Genomic DNA, 24,503 nt, shown 5'->3' on the forward strand with positions numbered 1-24,503 from the left:
CCAACAATGTAGAGAGTTCCGCAGTAAGAATGGTCTCTGCTTCTACTGTGGGGATTACAAGCATCAAGTGAACAACAGTCCTAGGCGTAAGAACAAGCAGCCGGAAAACTTCCGCGCCTAAGTGATCATCGGGGAGGTCACTTGGGCGCACAGGTATTTCCCGTAAATATGAAACGTAATAAAATCTTGCTTCCCTTTCAGGTCTCTTTTGGTGGTAGGTCTGCTACCGGCAGTGCCTTCGTGGATTCAGGGACTTCTGCTAATATCATGTCTGTGGAATTTGCTATGTCTCTAGCTATGCCTTTGATTGATTTGCCTAAACCTGTCCCGGTAGTGGGTATCGACTCCACTCCTCTTGCTAATGGTTATTTTACACAGCATACCCCTGTTTTTGAACTCCTTGTTGGCTCCATGCATTTGGAGCAGTGCTCTGTACTGTTGATGCAGGGATTATCGTCCGATTTGGTTTTAGGCCTTCCCTGCTTGCAGTTGCATAATCCCACTTTTGACTGGAATACTGGGGATCTTACCAAATGGGGTAATGAATGCTTGACGTCATGTTTCTCTGTTAATTCTATTTCTCCCCCTGAGGAGGTGAGCACGCTACCTGAGTTTGTTCAGGACTTCGCTGATTTTTTCTCCGAAGTCTTACCTCCTCATAGAGAATACGATTGCGCAATCGATTTGGTACCAGGAGCTAAGCTCCCTAAGGGTAGGATATTTAATCTCTCTTGTCCCGAACGTGAAGCCATGAGAGAGTATATCCAGGAATGCCTGGCCAAGGGTTACATTCGCCCCTCTACTTCTCCGGTAGGTGCTGGCTTCTTCTTCGTAGGGAAGAAGGATGGTGGTCTTAGGCCATGCATTGACTACCGAAACTTGAATAAGGTCACTGTAAGGAACCAGTATCCCCTTCCTTTAAATCCTGATCTCTTTAATCAGGTTCAGGGGGCCCAATGGTTCTCTAAATTTGATCTACGGGGGGCCTATAACCTTATCCGCATCAAAGAGGGGGATGAGTGGAAGACTGCGTTTAACACACCCGAAGGTCATTTCGAATACCTCGTCATGCCCTTTGGGTTGTGTAATGCTCCCGCGGTCTTCCAGAATTTCATAAATGAGATTTTAAGAGACTACCTGGTGGTATTTCTTGTAGTGTACCTTGATGACATACTTGTGTTTTCCAAGGACTGGTCCTCCCACATTGAGCATGTCAGGAAGGTGCTCCAGGTCCTTCGGGAAAACAAACTGTTTGCGAAAACCGAAAAATGTGTGTTTGGGGTGCAGGAGATACCATTTTTGGGTCAAATCCTCACTCCTCATGAATTCCGCATGGACCCCGCCAAGGTCCAGGCTGTGGCGGAATGGGTCCAACCTGCCTCCCTGAAGGCGTTACAGTGCTTCCTGGGGTTCGCTAATTATTACAGGAGATTTATTGCTAACTTCTCGGTCATCGCTAAGCCTCTTACGGACCTCACTCGCAAAGCTGCTGATCTCCTCCACTGGCCTCCTGAGGCTGTCCAGGTTTTTGAGGTCCTTAAGAAGTGCTTTATCTCGGCCCTGGTGCTGGTTCAGCCCAACCAAATGGAGCCATTTGTCATGGAGGTTGACGCGTCTGAGGTAGGAGTGGGGGCTGTCTTGTCTCAGGGTACCAGTTCCCTCACCCATCTCCGTCCCTGTGCCTACTTCTCCAGGAAGTTTTCGCCCACTGAGAGTAACTATGATATTGGCAACCGCGAACTCTTAGCCATTAAATGGGCATTTGAAGAGTGGCGCCACTTCCTGGAGGGGGCTAGGCACCAGGTAACGGTCCTTACCGACCACAAGAATCTGGTTTTCCTAGAATCTGCCCGGAGGCTAAACCCAAGACAAGCTCGATGGCCGTTATTTTTTACCAGATTCAACTTTTTGGTTACCTATAGGGCTGGGTCTAAAAATATTAAGGCTGATGCACTGTCGCGTAGTTTCATGGCCAGCCCTCCTTCGGAGGAAGATCCTGCTTGTATTTTGCCTCCAGGTATAATCATTTCCTCTATTGATTCTGATTTAGTCTCTGATATTGCTGCTGATGAAGGTTCAGCTCCCGGGAACCTTCCTGAGAACAAGCTGTTTGTTCCCCTGCAATTCCGGCTAAGGGTACTTAGGGAAAATCATGACTCCGCACTATCTGGTCATCCAGGCATCCTGGGTACCAAGCACCTCATTGGCAGAAACTATTGGTGGCCTGGGTTGCCTAAAGACGTTAAGGCCTATGTCGCCGCTTGTGAAGTTTGTGCTAGGTCCAAGACTCCCAGGTCCCGACCAGCGGGCTTACTACGTTCTTTGCCCATTCCCCAGAGACCTTGGACCCATATCTCCATGGATTTTATCACCGATTTGCCTCCATCTCAAGGCAAGTCGGTGGTGTGGGTTGTAGTAGACCGTTTCAGTAAGATGTGCCACTTTGTGCCCCTCAAGAAACTACCCAATGCTAAGACGTTAGCTACCTTGTTTGTCAAACACATCCTGCGTCTCCATGGGGTCCCAGTCAATATTGTTTCTGACAGAGGGGTACAATTTGTTTCACTGTTTTGGAGAGCCTTCTGTAAAAAGTTGGAGATTGATCTGTCCTTCTCCTCTGCCTTCCATCCTGAAACTAATGGCCAAACTGAGAGGACTAATCAGTCTCTAGAACAATATTTAAGGTGTTTTATCTCTGACTGTCAATATGATTGGGTCTCATTCATTCCCCTCGCCGAACGTTCCCTTAATAACCGGGTCAGTAATTCGTCAGGGGTCTCCCCCTTTTTCTGTAATTTTGGGTTTAATCCACGGTTCTCCTCCGTTTCACCTGGTGGTTCCAACAATCCCGAGGTAGAGGTCGTCCATCGGGAACTGTGCACAGTCTGGGCCCAGGTTCAGAAGAACCTAGAGGCGTCCCAGAGCATACAAGAAACTCAGGCAGATAGAAGACGTTCTGCTAACCCCTTGTTTATGGTCGGGGATCTGGTGTGGCTATCGTCAAAAAATTTGCGCCTTAAAGTCCTGTCCAAGAAGTTTGCTCCCCGGTTTATAGGGCCGTACAAGGTCATTGAAGTCCTCAATCCTGTCTCCTTCCGACTGGATTTGCCCCCATCTTTTCGAGTACACAACGTGTTTCATGCCTCCCTCCTTAAACGCTGCTCCCCGTCCTTGGCTCCCTCGAGGAAACCTCCAGTCCCTGTTCTCACCCCTTAGGGGGTGGAATTCGAGGTGGCCAAGATTGTGGACAGCAAGATGGTCCAAGGCTCCCTCCAGTACCTGGTCCATTGGAGAGGATACGGGCCTGAGGAGAGGACTTGGGTACCCGCCCGGGATGTTCACGCTGGGGTATTGGTCAGGAGGTTTCGCCTTCGTTTCCCCAATAAACCAGGTCCACCTAGAAAGGGTCCGGTGGCCCCTCATAAAAGGGGGGGGGTACTGTAAAGGATCTGCCAGGCGCAGCTTCTGTGTCAACGCCCATAGGTAATCAGTCTGCACCTGCTTCTATGTCTGTGAGACTGACTCCATCTTCCACCACTCAGGATGGCAGGCTTAGGAGTGGGAGAGCCTATCACAGCCTGGCTAGACGGAGCTAGCTCCCGCCCTCTGTCTATTTATTCCTGCCTTTCCTGTTCCTCCTTGCTTGTGATTCTTCTCTGTTGGTTTCCTGGCCCTGCTGCAGCTTCTTGAACTACTTATCCTCTGCTTGTGATTGACCTTGGCTTTTCTGACCACTCTTCTGCTCTGCGTATTTGTACCTCGCTCATCTCCTGGTTTGACTCGGCTCGTTCACCTCGCTTGTTGCTCACGGTGTTCCGTGGGCAACTTCCCCATTTCCCTTGCTTCTTTGTATCCTTGTCTGTTTGTCTGTCGTGCACCTATTGAGTGTAGGGACTGTCGCCCAGTTGTACCCCGTTGCCTAGGGCGGGTCGTTGCAAGTAGGCAGGGACTGAGTGGCGGGTAGATTAGGGCTCACTTGTCTGTTTCCCTATGCCCACTTTTACAGAAATCTTCAGTTTCTTGGTAATTTCTCGCATGGAATAGCCTTCATTTCTAAGAACAAGAATAGAATGTTGAGTTTCACAAGACAGCTCTCTTTTTCTAGCCATTTTGAGAGTTTAATCGAACCCACAAATGTAATGCTCCAGATTCTCAACTAGCTCAAAGGAAGGTCAGTTTTATAGCTCCCCTAAACAGCAAAACTGTAATCAGCGGTGCTAACATAATTGCACAAGTGTTTTCAAGTGTTTTCTAATCGTCCATTAGCCTTCTAACACAGTTAGCAAACACAATGTACCATTAGAACACTGGAGTGATGGTTCCTGGAAATGGGCCTCTATACACCTATGTAGATATTGCATTAAAAACCAGACATTTGCAGCTAGAATAGTCATTTAGCACATTAACAATGTATGGAGCCTATTTCTGATTAATTTAATGTTATCTTCATTGAAAAAAACTGTGCTTTTCTTTAAAAAATAAGGAAATTTCTAAGTGACCCTAAACTTTTGAACGGTAGTGTATATATTTTTTTATTATTTATTTATTTATTTTATTTGATATATCCCTAACTAGCAGCAGTAGTGCTCTATTTTTCTATACATCGTATGGCGAGAGGTTATTCCTTTTTATTTGAAGCATAGCACCAGACAGTTTTGGTTTCCCGTCACGGTGCTGCTACTACCTTGCTTTGCATTTTTTACTATATATATATATATATAAAGAAAGAAGATTTGCAGCACTCCAATGTGAAAAAAGTAGCGGTTTATTCAATCCAAGAACAACAGCAACGTTTCAATCCTACAATAGGATCTTTCTCAAGGCTTGAGAAAGATCCTATTGTAGGATTGAAACGTTGCTGTTGTTCTTGGATTGAATAAACCACTACTTTTTTCACATTGGAGTGCTGCAAATCTTCTTTCTTTATATACTAATACACGTCCGAGGATCGGGACGTTTTGCTGGCACCTAATCGATTGATTCTGTGTGAGTGCTGCTGCTTTCTTGTTTGCTATATATATATATATATATATATATATATATATATATATATATATATACACGGATGTAGCCATCTCTATCTTGACTCTGATATCTTGCTGCAGTGTGATATCACACAGCAAAAGTCATTGAAAAAGTCAAGCTAAAGGATCTTGCCACTGTGTGTTTAATGCATTAAAATTCAGGATAAAGACGGCTACATCTGTAGATATATATATGTATATATATATATATATATATATATATATATATATATATACACACTATCGTTCAAAAGTTTAGGGTCACTTGGAAATTTCCTTATTTTTGAAAGAAAATCACAGTTTTTTTCAATGAAGATAACATTAAATTAATCAGAAATACACTCTATACATTGTTAATGTGCTAAATGACTATTTTAGCTGCAAACGTCTGGTTTTTAATGCAATATCTACATAGGTGTATAGAGGCCCATTTCCAGCAACCATCACTCCAGTGTTATAATGGTACATTGTGTTTGCTAACTGTGTTAGAAGGCTAATAGATGATTAGAAAAACCTTGAAAACCCTTGTGCAATTATGTTAGCACCTCTGTAAACAGTTTTGCTGTTTAGAGGAGCTATATAACTGACCTTCCTTTGAGCTAGTTGAGAATCTGGAGCATTACATTTGTGGGTTCGATTAAACTCTCCAAATGGCAAGAAAAAGAGACCTTTCATGTGAAACTCGACAGTCTATTCTTGTTCTTAGAAATGAAGGCTATTCCATGCGAGAAATTGCCAAGAAACTGAAGATTTCCTACAACGGTGTGTACTACTCCCTTCAGAGGAAAGCACAAACAGGCTCTAACCAGAGTAGAAAGAGAAGTGGGAGGCCCCGCTGCACAACTGAGCAACAAGACAAGTACATTAGAGTCTCTAGTTTGAGAAATAGACGCCTCAGAGGTTCTCAACTGGCAGCTTCATTAAATAGTACCTGCAAAACGCCAGTGTCAACGTCTACAGTGAAGAGGCGACTCCGGGATGCTGGCCTTCAGGGCAGAGTGGCAAAGAAAAAGCCATATCTGAGACTGGCTAATAAAAGGTAAAAGATTAATATGGGCAAAAGCACACAAAAGCACACAGACATTGGACAGAGGAAGATTGGAAAAAAGTGTTATAGACAGACGAATCGAAGTTTGAGGTGTTTGGATCACACAGAAGAACATTTTTGAGATGCAGAACAACTGAAAAGATGCTGGAAGAGTGCCTGACGCCATCTGTCAAGCATGGTGGAGGTAATGTGATGGTCTGGGGTTGCTTTGGTGCTGGTAAAGTGGGAGATTTGTACAAGGTAAAAGGGATTTTGAATAAGGAAGGCTATCACTCCATTTTGCAACGCCATGCTATACCCTGTGGACAGCGCTTGATTGGAGCCAATTTCATCCTACAACAGGACAATGACCCAAAGCACACCTCCAAATTATGCAAGAACTATTTAGGGAAGAAGCAGGCAGCTGGTATTCTATCTGTAATGGAGTGGCCAGCGCAGTCACCAGATCTCAACCCCATAGAGCTGTTGTGGGAGCAGCTTGACCGTATGGTACGCAAGAAGTGCCCATCAAGCCAATCCAACTTGTGGGAGGGCCTTCTGGAAGCATGGAGTGAAATTTCTCTTGATTACCTCAGCAAATTAATGGCTAGAATGCCAAAGGTCTGCAATAATGTAATTGCTGCAAATGGAGCATTCTTTGACGAAAGCAAAATTTGAAGGAGAACATTATTATTTCAAATAAAAATCATTATTTCTAACCTTGTCAATGTCTTGACTATATTTTCTAGTCATTTTGCAACTCATTTGATAAATATAAGTATGAGTTTTCATGGAAAACACAAAATTGTCTGGGTGACCCCAAACTTTTGAACGGTAGTGTATATATATATAATTTTATATTTTCAAGTTTTCTATAGTTTTATAACCTAATTACTCCTGAAACATTTTTTCTTTTTTTGCTGTATATACACCTAACACCTACTGTTTTTTGGCTGTATATACACTTATAACAGTTGACACAGAAATATATACCTTTACACGTGTTGAAGCACAACATACCAATAAACATGTCCGAATGGTCATTTACTGCCGAAGAGGCATATGTTTTTCTTGCCTCTGACACAGACTCATCGGACGGTTTTATCTGTCAACCTCCTCATCCAATGATGAAGAGAAGGGACCCCCTAAGAGACACAGTAGGACCACCACCACAGCTGAAAACCAGAGAGTGACCCTGCCACAATTGAAACCTCCGAGTGAAGTGACCCCATGTAACCCCCACACCAGACAATTATGAGCCTCAAATTCCCATGTACACAAGCAGCCCGGGGATCAAATTTAACACGGCAGGGCTCAGTGAGATACAGTTTTTCAAGTTCTTTTTTACTGAGGACTTTATAGAGATTATGGCTTCCCAGACAAACTTATATGCCCATCAGTGTATCACCGAGAACCCCACATCATTTTATGCCCAATCCGAAAGATGGACCCCTGTAGACGCAGCAGAGTTGGGCAAGTTCTGGGGACTGCTCTTGAACATGGGTCTTCTGTAGAAGCCATCCATTAGGGCCTAAAGGAGCACGGACATCTTATACCACACCCGATGTACCGCATGGCCATATCCAGGATGCGTTATGAGGCAATACTTCGCTTCTTACATTATGCTGATAATGAGTAGTGCCCACCCCGGGATGACCCCAGTTTTGACAACTTGTATAAACTGAGACCCGTGTGAGACCATTTCAGTGCACGATTTGCCCAAGCATAAACCCCCCCCCCCCTGAGAAGTGTATCTCTATCGATGAGTCCCTGGTGCATGTTAAAGGAAGGCTTCAAGTCCGCCAGTACCTGCCAAGTAAGAGGGCAAGGTATGGCATGAAGATGTATAAGCTACGCGAGAGTGCATCAAGGTATACTCACAAATTTAGGGTATACGAAGGGAAGGATACCAGTATTCAGTCCCCAGAAAGCCCCCCCCCCTTCCTGGGAGTTCACACCAAAATTGAATGGGATTTGGTGCACTTACTGCTGGACCAGAGTTACCACCCCTACCTGGATAATTTTTTTCGACCTGTATTGGTTCACTTCTCGGGGGGTTTCTACTGTACTGGTACCTCTAAAATATGATTCCAGCAAAAGCTGCGCTCCAAATTACAAATAATACTTCTTCCGTTCTGAGCCCTGCCATGGGCCTAAACAGCAGTTTATGATCAGAAATGGGGTAATGCTGCAATCAGGAGAAATTGCGTAACAAAATAAGGCATTTTATTTCTTGGGAAAATGAAAATTCTAAGCAAAAACAACATATTATTGGAATTATTTTATTTCACAGCCCAATTTAAATAAGTTCTATGAAAAAACTGTGGATTCAAAATGGTCACATCACCCATAGATGAATTCCTTAAGGGGGTAGTTTCCAAGATGGGGTCGCTTTTAGTAGGTTTCCATTTCTCTGGTAACGCTGGGGCTCTACAAATCTGACATGGTGCCTGAAAAGCATCCTAATAAAATTAAAGCACCAAAATTAATAATGTGCTCCTTCCTTTCTGAGGACTGTGTTTATGTCAAGTAGCACACTAGAGCAACATACTGGATAACTCTACAAACTGCAAAATCAGGTTTGTTTTGCAGTTAACCCTTGCTGTGTTAAAAAAGAATGGATTAAAATGTAAAATCTGTAAAATTGAGTAAAAATGAATATTGATGTAGAGTTTGAATACTGCAGAGCACCTGAAAAAAGTGGGTAAAGTGTGAAAAATATACAACATAAACCAATCAATTAAGGCGCACACTAAGTGCCTAGCATGAAAGTTCATGCAGAAATATAGGCTGCTTGGTGTGAAGGCAAAGTCAGTGAGTCAACTGAAGCCAAGATAGAACGTAGCAGCTAATAAGCTTAAACGCTCCTCTCTTGTGAAGTGGGTTGGTGGTCTTGTAGGATTTTTCAGATTTGGTATATGAAGGCCCACCTCTGTTAGCCGATTATATCCTTCTGCATTACAGAATATGTGCGTTGTGCCAGATTTGTTAATAAGTAGCTTGATTGGGAAGACCCATCTGTATAGTATTATTTGGTTTCTTAGAATAGTGGCTATTGGCAGGAATGCTTTCCTCTCTTGTATTGTAGCTGAGATAAATCTGTATACAGTTATGTGAGAGTAAACCTCCAGTAGTTTTTGAAGTTTTCTAGCAGAGAGCATCAGCTCTTCTTTGATATGGAAAAAAACAATTCTTGGCAAAACTTTTTTTGGTTTGTTGCCAGGAATTGACTTTTTGGTTTTGGAAAGCGAAGAGTTCGGTTGATAAGGATGTCTTGTTCTCAACTTGTTGGCATTGGTGATTTATTTAATTGCTGGAGTTATTTGGTCAATTCTGGTGGAATGACTGATTTAGCTATAACACTGAATTTAATATTATTTCTTCTTGACCTATCTTTTAGCCCTCCTATTTATATTTTAATTTGTTCCATTTCTTCCTCATGAAGATTGTTGCCATCCACCAAGTAACTGATAGCAAAGGAGAAATATTTCACTTTTGTTTTCTATATGATATACCCTCTCTCCCAGTTCATACACTTGAGTGGTCATCTTATGCATCAAAAGGGTGAAATATTATCGTATGGAGCATCTTAATGCTACAAACTGTTTTTTTTTTTAAATTTTTTATAAAGGACTCTCATGAAGCTCCTTCTGATGACTTAATGGTATCTGTCATGGTGTTCATTAAGTTAATACATGATCAACAGAGCCAGTGACGAAAGGGCAACTCCAACAGGATTTATTGCATCCAATGCTTACAGAACAAGTAGCCTTCAAGGCAGGAACAACACACAAAATTATGTAATCACAGGAAAGTCCTCAGAGCGCTGGCCTCAGCTATAGCTCTCAGTAAAGTCTACCTCCAGGAGATCTGCATCCTCCCCAGGACAAGCCCTTATATACCCCTCAGGGAGAGGAACATCTTTTCAGTTTCTAGTCACCATCATTTGTTATAATGACTTTAGATTGTAGTTCTACTAACTGTATGTGAGTTGTGTCCTTTGTACTATTATGTGTATTGCCCAACTATTGTCTGCCACAGCCGGGATGAGAACACAATGGGGAAGATAATTGGATCTGCTTGGTTTGCTGGTCTGCACTCTAGCCGAGTAATGGTGGTGCCTCCTGATGACCCCCTGTGGGGACTTGACAATGAGAACACTTTATGTCTTGTGGACTGTACCTCTGAGGCTGGATTCACACGAGCGTGGCGTTTTTGCGGACGCAAAAATGCAGCGTTTTGCAGGCGCAAAAACCACTTGACAGCTACGTGTGTCATCCGTGTATGATGCGCGGCTGCGTGATTTTCGCGCAGCCGCCATCATAGAGATGAGGCTAGTCGACGTCAGTCACTGTCCAGGGTGCTGAAAGAGTTAACTGATCGGCAGTTAACTCTTTCAGCACCCTCGACATTGAATTTCGATCACAATATCGAGCAACCTGTTAAAAAAAACAAAAACGTTCGTACTTACCGAGAACTTCCCTCCCGGCCGTTGCCTTGGTGACGCGTCCTTGGAGACGCGCCTCTCTTGATATCCGGCCCCACCTCCCTGGATGACGCAGCAGTCCATGTGACCGCTGCAGCCTGTGCTTGGCCTGTGATTTGCTGGAGCTGTCACTTGGACTGAATTGTCATCCCGGGAGGTCAGACTGGACGAAGAAGCCGGGAGTTATCGGTAAGTCAGAACTTCTTTGTTTTTTACACGTTCATGTATATTGGGATCGGAAGTCACTGTCCAGGGTGCTGAAACAGTTTAACTCTTTCAGCACCCTGGACAGTGACTAACTCCTGACGTCGCGTACGGGAAATTTTTTTGCCGGGTTCGGCCAAAACGAGTTCGGCCAAACCCGGTGAAGTTCGGTTCGGTTGTCCGGGTTTGCTCATCTCAAAGACACTCCGTTTGGATGTTTGTAAACAGAAAAGCACGTGGTGCTTTTCTGTTTACATTCATCCTTTTGACAGCTCTTGCGCGAATCACGCAGTTGCACGGAAGTGCTTCCGTGCGGCATGCATGGTTTTTACGCACCCATTGACTTCAATGGGTGTGTGATGCGTGAAAAACTCAGAAAGAACGGACATGTCGTGACTTTTTTCAGCGGACTCACGCTGAGGAAAAATCACGGACATGTCAGCACGGCCCCATAGACACATATAGGTCCGTGCAACACGCGTGCAAATCACGCGCGTTGCACAGACGTTTTCCCCGTTCGTCTGAACATGGGTTTGCAAAATGAGATGGCACAAACTGCAAACAACTAAACCTGAAAAAGAGACTAAGGGTAATTTATAGAGGCCGTCATCGCTCTGATGAGCGTCATTCTATTAATTTCCTACTGCAGAATAAACAGAGGTTTTTCACTTTGTTGGAGAGGCATAATGGCTAGTCAGAATTGTAATATGACACTACACAGGGTCTATATTGGAAATAATCACGATTCTTCATGAAAACTTCTTCTTGAGCAGCAATTTATTGACACTACACACCGCAGAGCCGATCCAACACTGGTTTCCTAATTTAATGTAAAGGAGTGAATGACCCCTCCCTTTGTCTAGAGTTTTTGTATCCTTTTACAAAATGGATAGTAAATCTGACAAATTTTGACATGATTAATAAATATTACTAACAGCTTATAATCAGACTTATCTTTTCTATAGAAGACTCCAATATACGTTGCAAATATGCCAATATATGTGATATACATGTATATCTGTTTCTCGCTAGAGGACACTTAGTCAATACAAGAATTATCGCATCTTTAGGAGGCAGTGTATATTAAACACGTTTCTACAAAAAGATATTTAAATACAATATGTAGTCAAGATGGATGACCATAACATCATGGCTGAGTCAAGCAAAGTCTTATTCTCCTACAATCTCCATCAAGTCTTTCAACTCAGCAAGATGCAACTTGGTCAACATCTTATTTCAAACCCCAAAACATGATGGATATATTGATTAGATAATTAAAATACAGTAAGAAAAATGTTTCTACAATAATTGTGGAAAATAAAAATGACATTTCACTTGTCTGTGTCTGAAGAAGGATGATTAATACATCTTAAACTAAGTTGAACCACCATAGGCGATTACGTTTAAGGCAGAAGCACAGATTTCTTGTTAACACCTCATATTAATGTGAATGTGGGCAATGATGAATAATTCAGTAGGAGAAATGCCACAATTCTATATTTTAGTTTATGTCTGTTTTTCTTTCTGTTGGTAAGATGTTCTGGCAGCATGAGGCAAATGGTTTGAATTTGCTTGAAGCATTGTGACTCATCGTTGGCTTGCTTAAAAAAAAGCAGTAGTCATCAGATATTTTTAGCATCAATTGTTGCTAACAGGGTAGGACCCATCATTTTGTCTGTATTTTTTCATTTAGCTGAACTCTCACTACTTTTAAAGTTTAAACATTGACTGGAGGCAAAAATTGGCTACAAGTTCAAACAGTATGTTTATTGTTTCTTGAGAATGATTGAGAAGAGGTTTTACAAAAATTATTTAATGGATAAGAAAATAAATCATATTGATTAAATAAAACAGACATAGCAATTTGTTTTAACAGATCATATTATTGTGTAATGTAACCACTATTAAAGTGTAGCTCCAACTGTACTGTAACTTACAAATGTGTCCACCCTTGCCTTTCCTTAAATTTGGTTAAGAACTCAAACTTCTCATTAAACGAATTCAATACAATATCATGACATGCTAGCAAAACTCCTTGACCGGCTACAACCCACATCACAACCACTGGGTGGCCACACATAGACACAAACATCATAGACATCTCGTGATAGTTTGTTTTTTTAAAGTTGGTCATCTAGCGCCACACATCTCAGGATATGTTGAGAAAAGAGGAAAGTTAAAGAGGATATGTCACTAGTTTATTAAGGCCCTATCACCTAACTAATCTAATAGGCGCTATGATGCTGATAACTACAGTGTAATTTTTTTCAAATACGTTTATTATTTGCAAAGTTGTCTGCATTTTTCTAAATATGCAAATTTTGCTATATTTCCTAAATGGGGGGGGGGTGACTCTTTTCACTCTGGGCAGTGTACTGTTTTCTGTACGACGCTGTCCAATCAGCATCATACAGTTCTCCTCTTTCCCTGCCCAGCAACACAGCATGATCATATAATAGACAGCTTCTATTACTGACTGTGTTTTCAATTAGTGATATCTCTAGTTGTTTCACAGTTAGAATTGTGATCCTGGTGCCATATGGAAGATTAGAATTTCAACCACTGTTCTAGGTGGTCCTCAGCCTGAGAGGCTTTTTTACGTTATCCCCCTTCCCTCCAGTCTCAGTCTCTCCCACTGTGTGAAGCAGCTTCATACTGATAGGACGGCGTCGGAGGCAGTGTGGTAGCTCCATCTCAGGAGAATCACTGCTGTTGTCTAGTATAGGCTCATTTACAAATTTAGAAAAAAAGCTCACAACTTTTAAAATAATAATCGTTTTGAGACACAATTTTCACTGGCATTATCAGTGTGACCGCCTATTAGATTAGCTAGGCGATGGGGCATTACTAAACTAGTGACAGATCCTCCTTAAGGAAGGACACATCTATAGCGGGATAGAAATTCAATTAATGGTGACAGATCCTGCCAATACCAACTGTGTATGGGGGGGCTGCCTCTCCTTTGTGGGGGCAAATGAGAATCAGACATGTTGGATTTCAACATGCCTAATCCTGTTTTGACAGGAGAAAAGCTGCTGACAGGTGTCTAGCAATGCCTTGTTTCCCTCACCCATTTAAATAAACATGAACAATTGGCGGAACCAAGCAAACATGTTTAAAGGAAAGCTGGGCACGATAGCTATTGGGCTGACAAGTGCCCAGATTATTTACTGTATTGTTCACATTATGTAGCACATAACAGACTGTTATGCTTTTTTATTGCAAATGTAGGCTGGCTTAACCCCTTAATGCACCTTGACGTAAGTGCACGTCATGGTGCGGGGGTGAATGTATGGAGCGTGCTCACGCGCTGAGCTTGCTCCATACCCTGCTGGTGTCAGCTGTGCATTACAGCTGACACCTGGCACTATCAGCCAGGAACGCGCTGTTCCTGGCCGTTTAACCCTTCAAATGCTGGGGTCAATCGGCCGCAGCATCTGAGGCATTATAGAGAGGGGGAGCTCCCCTCCGACAGCTCATCGGTGGCCCCACAATGTGATCGAGGGGTGCCGATGGTTGTACTGAAAACATGATTACAGTACGGGACAGTTTTTCCACAGCGAGGCAGGGACTCCTAGCGTCATAGATAACTATGATGCTAGGAGCCCAGCTTTCTGAAGTGTGTTCGGTCCGGGAAATATTGCCGACATACGGTCCGTATATCACGGACCGAACATGCTCGTGTAAATCCGGCCTAAATCTGGTATCACCGTAATCGTAATGACAGGTACAATAAAGTAAATTTGTCGTAATAACGAAACCTAAAAGAAAATGAAGGAATCACAGTTTTTTTCAATTCCACCCAACTTAGATTTTTTTTTCAGGTTCCCAGTACATTATATGGTACTTTAAATGGTGCCAATTTTAAAATACAACTCCTCCCACAAAAAATAAGCCATCACACCACTCCATTGACGGAAAAATAAAAATGTTATGGCTCATAGAAAGCGGGGTGTGTAAAGAGAAAAAATAAATAAATGGCTTGGACCCTAAAGGGTTAAACAGTGACTACTGCATTATAATGTACTTGGCAACTGCCCAAGTGTGTACATTAACACAGCTGTAATTAGGTTAAAGCTATGTTCTTTCAGACTGAATAATATAAAACTACAGATTATACTGCAGAAAAAAAAAACTGGTAAACTTGTTGTATACAGTAGAGTAGATAATGTAAAACTCCATGGTTATCAGGAAACAAATCTTAGAGTGAGAATTTGACTTTTTGATGTCAGTTAAAACCATCAACATTATGGATAATAAAATGTTGCTTGTACAAATCAGATCTCCAAATATTATCCAGCAATATTGTAGGTATATAATATAATATACACACCTATGGCCACTAGGAAGGACTAAAACACAAATGCTTGTGACATTTCTTTGGTGAGTCAAGGTTAGCATGCACAGTGTGCAATCTTGAAATGTTTTTTCTAATTTTTCGGCTCTCAATTCTAGGAAATTAATATGCGGACGTGACTCCGCATGTGACCGTTTCCCTCATATCGCTTTTTTGAATGTGAAAGTTCCCGAGAGAGCCATCAATTGTAATAGTTAGATCTGGTAGGGGAGAGCAAACAGGAGATGGGGGTGGGAGTGGTAGTAGTAACCTTTAAATTTGGTGTAATTCAACCATCACCGTATGGGGATGGGGAATTATCATGTTTTAGGGAAGACCCTGTCTTAATAACTTCCCAAAATAAAGCTGGATCTGTCTACAATTCAAAGAAGCAGTTTGGAATCCCGGTTAGAGGGCTGCTATTTTCCCATTAGGGTGGATTCACATGTGCAAGTTTTTAATATAGCAATTTCTGCAACTGAAAATCAATTCCATTCATCTGAATAGGCTTATTTCTGCAGCAGGTGCATGAATTTCTCCAAGTTCCTTTTGCTTTTAGAAAAGAACTTTGAGGGGAAGAGTGAGACCCTGCGTTTAGGGGGCCCGGTCTGACAACAACTTTTCTTGAGACTTAAAGGGCTGACCCTCTGAACGAAAGTACCTCCTAGGAATAATTGATCTCTTTATGTCGGCAAAGGACTTGCGAGCCCTGTAGCGGCCCTTAACCTCTTGTTTAAAATCTAGACCGAAGAGGTTTGAGGTTTCCATATTAGGAAAATTGTGGGCCTATAGAGCTAATCTTTCATTGCTGCAGCTGTACGCCATCTCATTCTATGGATATTTGTGACATAATTAAAGGCTCGTTACACTAACAGGAAAGCTCGGATAGATGCTTTAAAGAGAGACATTTTAGAGGATAGTAGTGATCTATTGCTTCTGCTTCTTGTTCTGCTTTTGAAATCATGAAAAGCAAGAGTCTGGCTGCATCCATAATTTTGAATTGCACCAATTTAAATAGTACATATTGTGCATCTTGGTGATTGGCTGAGCCTGTAGTAAACAGTAAAGCCAAATCAATGTCCGGGGCAATAAGGGCTAGTACATTATATCCTATATCCCAATGTGGTGTCTGAGAACAAAGTCATACTCCGTTACTAAGGAGGAACGTAATGCTAATTGTGCAAAGTCTCTCACTTCAGTATCGTCATCAATCACCCACCCACCAATGAGTGTATAATTTAGCAGGGGAGCAGGGGGCGTCTTACCAGCTAAGCCCATCCTAGTCATCTGTAAATCGCTCCACGTTCTTATTTCAGGCGAGGCTGTGGGCCTTGTTACATTTGTAATTCCCTATCTACCCCAAGGGTAGAGGAGCTATCCTGAAACACCCCAGGAAAAGCAAATATGTCTGAGCCTCCTGCACTACGGTCAGGAAAGGTGTCAAATGCAGCCCTGAGTGTACACAGCTCTCAGTACTGACCATGGGGCAGTTCAAATACATTGTCCCCAGCTCTTTTGTGAGAACTATGACCCTTTGGTCTTTCTTATCAATGACCTATTTAGCCTGCCTCTCCTCATAGTCACAGTCTGAGAGGGGCTCACATTGTGTATGACCCTTTCCAGGCACCATACATTTATGTCTCACTAATATTTCTCCTCCCTCAGATGAGGAATGAGAATAAAGATGAGGACAGTGGCGTAACTACCACGGTAGCAGCTGTAGCGGCTGCTACGGGGCCCGTGGCTTGAGGGGGCCCGTGCCGCCAGCCGACACACCCCTCCCATATGCCCGGTGGCGCCGCTAGCATCCGTTATGGCTGGTACAGCGGTAGCGCCGCTACTACGGGGCCTGCGCCGCGGAACCTCCAACAAGTATGGGCCGGGCGACACAGGCCCTCTACTACCCGTAGGCGTCGCTAGCACTGGAGGAGGCCCTGGTGCTAGCGACTGCCAACCTCATCTTGCAGTAATTGTATCTGCGTCTATAGCACGCAGGTACAAATACATGCATTAGCGCTGAATGGCCGGGCATGTTTCGTGCCCGACCATTCAGCGCCTTACAATGAGGCTGATTGGCGGGGCAAAATGACTTGCCCCACCAATCAGCGCCTTTCAACGTCACTAGCGGCGCGATGACGTCATCGCCCCGCTTCCGTGCTTGAAAGGCGCTGATTGACGGGGCAAGTCATTGTGCCCTGGCGTCGTTCAGCACCAGCAGACCTGCTCAGAAGAGAGCAGGTTTGCATTACCATCGGACGGCGCAGGAATGGGATCATGTGAGTATGTAAAGTTTTTTGTTTTCTCCTAATAAAACTGTGAGTGGCATTATCTATAGTGGGGGCTCTATCTACAGGGGGGGTCATCTATATGTGGGAATGTGGGCCACTATATAGGGGGGTCTATATGTGGGGCACTATCTACAGGGGGGTCTATATGTGGGGATATGGGCCACTATATACAAGGGGGGCGAATATGTGGGGATGTGGGGCACTATCTATAGGGGGAGTCTATATGTGGGGATGTGGGCCACTATATACAGGGGGGTCTATATGTGCGGATGTGGGCCACTATATACAGGGGGGTCTATATGTGGGGATGTGGGGCACTATCTACAGGGAGGGTCTATATGTGGGGCACTATATACAGGGGGAGCTATATGTGAGACACTATACAGGGTGGGCTATATGTAGAGCACTATCTATAGGGGAGCTATTTTTAGGCCACTTTCTATAGGAGTGGGCTATATGTGGGACACTATATACAGGGGTGGGTTACCTGTGCGGCACTAGCTACAGGGGGGCTATATGTAGGGCACTGTCTACAGGGGTGGGCTGTATGTGGGACACTATACACAGAGGGAGCTATATGTGAGACACTATTTACAGAAGTGGGCTATACGTGGAGCACTATCTATAGGGGAAGCTATATGTAGAGCAGCACGGTGGCTCAGTGGTTCACACTATTGCCTTGCAGCTCTGGAGTCCATATGTGGGAACTATCTACAGAGGGTTATATGTGGGACACTATCTACAGGGGATTCTATGTAGGGCACTATCTACAGAGACTCTATGGGGTACAGGGGGCTATGGGGCACTATCTACAGGGGGCACGGTGTGTGTGTGTGTGTGTGTGTGTGTGTGTGGGACACAGTGTATGGTACTATTATAATCAGGGACACAGTGTATGGCGCTATTATAGTTAGAGGTGCAGTGTATCGCGCTTTATTATATTTAGAGGTGTTGAGAATTTTAACTTCGTTTATAGGTGCAGAAATGTTTGAAAAGTGAGAAGTGAAGACATCTGAGCGGAAAACTGCAGAAATGGGTCATGGCCGGGAGAAATCCATCATAGATGTCTGGACCAGAGGGAGAAGAAAAGAACTAGAATCTGAGACGTCACCGGTGAGTCACTTAATGTAAATGTTTATTCTGCCTCTAATCAGTAATATAGTCACTGTATGATCTGCAGCGAGATAATGGGTGGTATGATTTTTTTTGTGAAACAGCACCTCCCAGCATATCCTCACCATTGTTCGGGCCATGCTGGGAGCTGTAGTTTTACGCCGTACAAACCTATATGGCAGGGGTTGCACTAAATTGAGCTGTATTTGTTCTGGTGTTGTATATATGTACTAATCTTGGTTCTGATGCTGTATATATGTACTAAGCTTTGTTCTAGTGCTGTATTTATGTACTGAGCTTAGTTGTGGTACTGTATATATGTCAGAGCTTGGTTCTGGATCTGTAATTATATAGAATATATTTATAATAACAAAATTGCAGAGCAGATGGAATTGTTCTCAATTCATTTTATATTTCATGGAAACCTGTCAGGTAGTTTTAACCCCTTGAACCGCCACCATCCGATAATACATGACCTGACAATATTTCCAAATAATCCCTTGTATGTTTTTTTCAGATACAGCAAAATCGTTAAAATCCACTTTTAAAACAGCGCACGCTATATGCTAATTACGCATTAAAGGGTCATGGGGTGGTGCCACTATCCTGAAGAGTCACATAGTCCTGCCTCCAAACCCACCTTTCCATGTTTGAGTGACATCTCCCTGGCTGATACAACTTTCTAGGATGCGCCATTGCCTTGTGGCAATATACACAAGGGGGAGGGCTGTGTGGCACTATACACAAAGGGGGGCTGTGTGGCACTATACACAAGGGGGAGCTGTGTGGCACTATACACAAGGGGGAGCTGTGTGGCACTATACACAAGGGGGAGCTGTGTGGCACTATGCACATGGGGGAACTGTATGGCACTATTTACAAGGGGGAAGGCTGTGGCTCTATCTACAGGGGGCTGAGTGTGGCGAAATCTACAGGGGTCTGTATGTGGCACTATCTACTAAGGGGCGCTGTGCTGTACTATCTACTAAGTGGGGGCTGTGTGGCACTATATACAAGGGAGGGGGGCTGTGTGGCACTATATACAGTGGGAGCTGTATAGTGCTATATACAGTGAGGGCTTTATGGCACTATCTACAAGGGGTAGGTTGAGGCGCTATCTACAAATGGGGTGTGACATTGTCTATAGGCGCGGCTATATAGCACTGTCTACAGGGGGGCTATATGGCTAATTCTACAGGGGGCACTATTTATAAGGGAGGCTGCTTGTGGCACCCGGGGGGGGGGGGCCCGGCAAGGGTTTGCTATGGGACCCAGTCTTTCCTAGTTACGCTACTGGATGAGGAGATGTATTTTCTCTTTTTCTTCCTTGTCACAGTCGAGGAGTCTAAGGCAGCAATGCTGCATCCGTCTTTCATGATGTACCGCTGGAAAAATTCTGACTCATGCTATCCCAGGACTGAAGTCCCATGATCGTGCCCAATCCGCTGCAGGGATCTCCGACGGCACTTCGGTAGGCAGTCACCTAATCCACTAGCTGTTGCTAGGTGGCTGCCTCCCGAATAACATAGATGTGCAGCAGTGCTGTGCACTGACTGCACCAATTAATCAAGAGGACAAACTTCATTACTTCATTGATCTGTTGCCTGACACAGCGCGGTTTGCAGCAGCGTAGGTAGCCTGACTTCTTTCCTGTCTCCTGCCCTCAGAGCACATACTATGAGACGAGAAAACAGGGGAGGAGTCGGCCATCTACACTGCCGCACACTGCGCTGTGTCAGACAGCAGAGCGGCAGCCCTTCCACCATCATTGTGTTGAGGAAGCATGTTGGCTCGGTCCCAATTGTGACCGCCATAGTGCTACGCCACTGCTCAATAGGAGCAGGTTCCTCAATGGGCTGAAGATTGTATTCTGCTCTACAGATTTGGAGTGATAATTGGAGGGATTGACTAGTTCTCCAAAGAAGACATTCTGTACACCATTGTGGATAAGAGGAATATGTCTCACCATTTATACCTCAGATCATATGGCTGTTTTGGTGTCAAACCCTGACCTCTTGCCATACCTTGCTCCCTTTCCTGAGATTTCACTACCCTGCTTTATTTCTGTGAGATCTCTGCCTCTTCCTAAAATTCCTCTTCTAGCTAGCAGCCATATATAGCTGGGAGATTAACTACATCCGATCCCAGCCAGAGTGTGGTGCAAATACAGCGAGCAGCTATGTATCTTATACTTCCAGGACGCATAAGGATCAACATGGGTAGGGAACTCTGCACTGTAGAGACCTAGTGTAGAAACAGGGGAAGGAGAAGCAAAAAGCCAACTTGATGTCGCACTGTCAAGCTAACTTTCAGGAAGAACCCTGCTGCCAGTCACAGGATCCCCTTCAAGTACCTATTTTTGTTCACCTTGATACAGGTGGAAAGAGAAGTCTGGATTTATATGACCAGGTGCTGTTTTTTCACTGCTTAGTGATCACATTTTTGCTCTCTCTTGCCTATTGGAGTCTCGCCTTTCTCTTTTTCTTAGACCACAATGGCACTCTAACTGGTAGTCTGCTGTTACAGCTCATTTGTGTTAAGGAACGACAAGTTATGCATTTGGACACGTTAGTTCAGGGATCTCAAACTCGGCCGGGTAAGTGGGCCACATATAGAAAAAATGGGAAGTTGACGGACCGCATTACTTTCAAATTTGATACAATACAAAATTATTGTTAATCAATTAGTTATTTGAACTACTATAATAATACTACATTACTAGAATAATACTACATTACTATAATAATACCGCTAGGTTTAAAATTTGAGAGATTTCTCCATGTGCCTATTTCAACAATCCAGTTTTCCAGTTTAAGTGTCGCTAAATGCAGTCCGGCGGCTCAGTTGGCAGCGTTTGGCAGACACAAATGTCAAGATTGGGCAACCCCTTTTTAGATAGTGCCACAGTGCCTTCTGTAGCTAATGCCACAGTGCCCTCTGTAGATAATGCCACAGTGCCCTCTGTAGATAATGCCACAGTGCCCTCTTTAGATAATGCAACACACCCATAGATAATGATGTCCTTTGTAGATACTGCCACACACCCGCTTGTAGATGCTGCCACACTGATGTCAGGGGCTTGACCAGAGCTGGGGTCCCGGAGCAGAGCCACTTTTAGCACTCTGCCTGGGATTTCAGCTCTGCTCCTGACATCACTGTCCATATATGGACATGGATGTCTGGAGCAACCCCAGAGCTGGAGTCCCGGGCAGAGCGCTAGTAGGCTCTTCCTGGGACTCCAGCTGTGCTCCTGACATCATTGGGACTCCTGCTCTGGGGAAGCCCCTGACATCACTGTCGATGTAAGGACAGCGATGTCAGAGGCTTTCCCAGAGTCCCGGAGCAGAGTCTATACTAGCGCACTGCACGGGACTCCAGCTCTGGATAAGCCCCAGACATCGCTGTCCATATGTGGACAGCGATGTCAGGGAATTCCACAGAGTCCCGGAGCAGAGCCTGTACTAGCGCTCTGCTCAGGACTCCGATCTGGGGAAGACCCTGACAACACTGTGCATATATGGACAGCAATGTCAGGGAATTTCACAGAGTGCCGGAGCAGAGACTGTACGAGCGGCACTGTGTCCCGCGAGCCGCAGATGACTGCCCCGCGGGCCGCGTGCTTGAGACCCCTGCGTTAGTTGGAGCACCAGCATTGTATTTGGCTGAAATTTTATTGACTGTGCTTTGCCGGTTCACCAGAACGATTCTTGACATCCTTCTATGATGTCCAAAGGTCTCCTTTCGCTGGATGTTTTTCCTCAATCACACCATTCTAAGTATACTCTTTACACTAAATTAATGACAGACCAATATCTCAAATTTGAGGACTGTCTAAAGAATGAAGCGTTCTCTAGTATTGACTGCCACTTTTTAGAGCTGTATATTATGGGAAACATTTCTCCTAGAGGCCTCAGACTCCTCCTCAATACCCCTTTTCCTAAGGATTCATAATTTAGCAATGATTGGTTTGTTTTTATTGATCACTGTGCCTCAGGTCTTCTAAAGAAAATTTCTGACAAAAGAGCTACCATATGTATAGAATTGGCCACTGAGATAAATAACATCATGGAACAATTGACAACCTATAAAGACCACCCTGATTTTGAGAAACTAAGTTTATCAACCAAAAACAGACTTAATAAATACAAACGTGAGATCACCCTCAAAAAAGCTAAAAAATTGACCCGTGACAGATCGGACTATGTAACCAACCATAGGGGCTTTTGGAACTCGGATCTAACCACTAAATATACTACCTCTTCTGAGACTACACAGATACAACAGACCACGTCCTCTAATACCTACCGCACACCATATCACCACAAGAAACAATCCAATAATTTCAGACAACATACTAGCTCATACATTTGCAATAAACACATTAATAAAACCTTGCCCACTGTCACTACCCCCTCTGCTCCCACTTTCAATATACATGACCATACCATTACTAATAAGATTGCCGATCACCCCATGCTCACCCATTTAGGCTCAGTCCCTGTCCATGCCTTTGACCCGTCTGAACTTGAAGCTAGACTTCTATTTCTTAATATTCCTACAAACACACCAATTTCTCCATCAGTTGAGATTCCTAGTTTTAATGATACCATTGACATGATTGAATCAGTACACCTTTCATCCTCATTACTCAACCTTACCATTCATGATATCACTTTTCCTTCAGTATCTCACATCACACCCACTCCTGCTATCCCTTTGCTAGTAACTACGCCATCATCCGATGAATCCTTAGGATGTGTAGATAACTCGTCTATTGAAGGACTCTCCAATGTTACTAACAATACCAACTCCTCTATTTTTTTTTTAGGTCTTCCGTCACTTCTCACCATGCCACCTATTACCCACATTTCCCAATCCACTGCACTCTTGATACCACTGTTGAAAGTCCAAAATCCCAGACCATTACTACATTTTTTCCCAAAATACAGAAAATACCAATGAAAAGGAAATTAGATGTAAATACAGAGGCTGTAGAGGAGGAAAAGAGAAGAAAAAAACTAGAACCACCACAAAAAATGAGAAAGAAGCTTCAGTAAATAAATCCAACCCGATCGCTGCAGTTAAAATCTTTAATCTGTCTATGTTATAATCCATCTACTTTCTAAAGGTCTATCATTTTGTCCTTCTGCACTACCTAAAGGTTTTGACCTATTCATGGACCTTAATAGATTCATCAGGAAGCTCACCCTAGCCAAACATTTCGGCATAACCCCTACCTCTTCATCCACTAATGATCATATTTTGACCTTTGAACACACTGATCCTCTTGTCAGTGTCGATGTAAGACCGAAGTCCAACTTTTACCCTTTGCATCATCGCGGGCCTGCTTTGGAAACTTTCTCGAATCTACTTAACACTGAATTCAAATTACTTGACCATCATACCTACTCTAGGGATAACCTCACACAATTAGAAAGAAGAGCTTTAAAAACGCTTTCCAACAATGACACTATTGTAATCCGTTCTGCGGATAAAGGAGGGGGCGTAGACTTACAGAACCATACTGACTATGTTAATGAAGCTGTCAGACTATTATCAGACGATACCTTTTATGAGAAATTGGGTAACAATCCCCTGTTGACCTACACTACTGAGTACAAACAACTAATTGAACGAGGTAAAAATGAAGGTTTCCTTTCTAAGAAAGAGTTACATTTTTTTAATATCTCACACCCTAGTCTACCGTTCCTGTATCACCTTCCAAAGATACATAAGTCTACTACCAATCCCCCAGGCCGTCCTATTATATCTGGCATATGTTCACTTACCAGTAATCTATCACACTTTATAGATCTACACCTTCAGCCTAAGGTATTAACACTTCCATCCTATCTAAAAGATTCCACACAATTGATCAGGGATCTCGCAGCCCTGAATAATACTCACCAGTCTACCGTATCAGCACTCTATACAAATATTCCCCACGACAAGGGCCTATTGTCCATAGAGGCCGTGTTAATGTCCGATATCCACATACCTCGCGCTCAATCTCTTTTTCTTTTAG

The sequence above is a fragment of the Rhinoderma darwinii genome, chromosome 3, assembly GCF_050947455.1.
Source record: "Rhinoderma darwinii isolate aRhiDar2 chromosome 3, aRhiDar2.hap1, whole genome shotgun sequence".
NCBI classification, from domain to species: Eukaryota; Metazoa; Chordata; class Amphibia; order Anura; family Rhinodermatidae; genus Rhinoderma; species Rhinoderma darwinii.